Source organism: Plectropomus leopardus, unplaced genomic scaffold, assembly GCF_008729295.1.
Source record: "Plectropomus leopardus isolate mb unplaced genomic scaffold, YSFRI_Pleo_2.0 unplaced_scaffold7301, whole genome shotgun sequence".
In the NCBI taxonomy this organism is placed as follows: Eukaryota; Metazoa; Chordata; class Actinopteri; order Perciformes; family Serranidae; genus Plectropomus; species Plectropomus leopardus.
This window is the reverse complement of record NW_024680374.1, coordinates 1-2,126: the sequence shown is the minus strand read 5'-3', so window position 1 is coordinate 2,126 and position 2,126 is coordinate 1. Positions and strand designations below refer to the sequence as shown.

Below are 2,126 nucleotides of genomic sequence, written 5' to 3'. Positions count from 1 at the left end.
ACAAAGCCAGATTCCGACCAGGAGTAAGCCAAATACAAATATATGATGTCCCACTGGTAGGAGGCCCCGGGGAAGACCCAGGACACGCTGGAGAGACTACATCTCACAGCTGGCCTGGGAACGCCTCGGGGTCCCCCGGGACGAGCTGGACGAAGTGGCCGGGGAGAGGGAAGTCTGGGCTTCCCTGCTTAGGCTGCTGCCCCCGCGACCCGACCCTGGATAAGCGGAAGAAAATGGATGGATGGATGGATGGAAAAATTGTGTAGAAATGCTTGAAATTAAGGAAAATATAACTTTTTTAAAGAGGTGCAGAAATGCTTTAAGTGCAAAGCAAAATGCAAAGCAGTTCTGTCAGGCCTAGTTAAAGGCTGAAAGAGAAGAGATAAGTTTTTAGTTTTCTTTTAAAAATATTTACTGAGGTGGCTTCTCTGATATTCAGACCAGAAAAAAATCAATCAATCAAAGAATGCTGATTGACAGTAGTAAATTCAAAACTTTAAAAAGTAAATAAATAAATAAATAAAATAAAAATGTAAGCCATGAATTCAGAGATGAATGAATGAATAAATGTTTATAAATTAACATATAACATATCCAACTTTGCTGTGAAGCACCTTTTATTAGCAAAATATTAAAATGAATGTACAAACAATTGTATTATTTAACCCTTTAAAACCTGGAATGTGTCCCAGAGCTTTAGGACTTTAGACCAATGCAGACTTTGACCGTGTGGTTTGGCTACAAGGCATTGGAAACATTTAAATGTTTAAAACAAGCCTTGTCAGGCTACACTTAAACATAACACGCGTTTGTTGGATTTAGCCTTATAATGCTATTTTCTAATATTTGTTTACAATTTGAAACATATATAGCAAACTTTGTCCACTGAGCTCACAATTTGGAAATCGGTTGTATTAACTAACTTATAAATAGCATGTGTGTCACTTTTGTTGTTGCTTACGGCCATACCACCCTGAACACGCCCAATCTTGTCAGATCTTGGAAGCTAAGTGGGGTTGGGCTGCATCAGTACTTGGATGGGAGACCGCCTGGGAATACCTGGTGTTGTAAGCTCTTTAGTTCTCACTTTTCACCAGCAGAGGGTGCTGCTGCTTATCTAATGGACACTGAGCAGACAGCAAACAATATGCAGTTGTTTTGGCCAAATCCTGTTCAGTTGAAACCACCAACGTGTGAAGCACTAACAGTTTTACATGAGTGGTTATGTTAGACTGACTGATGGAACGAGGCAATCAGTGAAATCGGTATGAGATTAGAACAGAAGTTTATTTGATGTTGATTAGGTGAATACATCGATTCGTCGCACAGTTTTACACAACGCACGTAATGAGATGTGAGCAGCAATGGGCATGTTTTGTTTTGTTTCAGTGCTTGTATATCAAGTTTGAGCTTGCACACTGCTTGCCTGAGCAGCGCTTGTCAGGCGCATCTGAACTGTGTGTCAGCTGCAGCACATCTAGAGAAACAGTGGCTCGCCGTTTCTTTATCGTGTGACAATTGTGTTTGTTGCCTCTATACCACTTTATACTGAATTAAAGTCTCTCTCTGTCACAGAGATGAGGAAATACAAAGATGTTTGTTTTACCTCAACTTCCTTGCTTCCCTTTCAAAACAAAAGCTATCTGATTGTGTCTCTGTGGACAGAATGTCATCAGTTGCTGATACAATGTATTTTATTTTGAAACATTTACAGGATGGGTTGTCAGCTGTGCAGGAGCTTGTTTAACTTCATAAATGAGTGGAATATGTGCAGTAGGCAGCGGTATGCCTTTAGGCCCAGTTAAAATAATATAACCTTTATTTAACCAGATAAAAACCCACTGAGATCAGGATCTCTTTCACAAGGGTGACCTGGCCAAGAGGTCAGCAGCACATGTCATAAAGAGTAACATATAAGTGACAGTACAGATTAATACATACAGTTGTAGATGCAATTCTGTTTTCAGTAGGAAGTGTGGGAGCTATAACACAACAGCAAATAAAAAAAATTAAGATTTAAAACACAGGCACTCTTCAATGGTCTCACACTGTCTGTCCCTCGGGATAGAAAGGAAACAGGTTCAGAGAGTTTCAATATAATCTGTAGAGTGTTCCACGCAAAGGGG

General features: G+C 40.1%; 1 pseudogene; it reads left to right on the top strand.

The window, feature by feature from the left end:
* The first annotated feature begins 955 nt into the window (after positions 1-955).
* LOC121940057 lies at positions 956-1,074 on the top strand (annotated as a pseudogene).
* Positions 1,075-2,126: the final 1,052 nt, after the last annotated feature.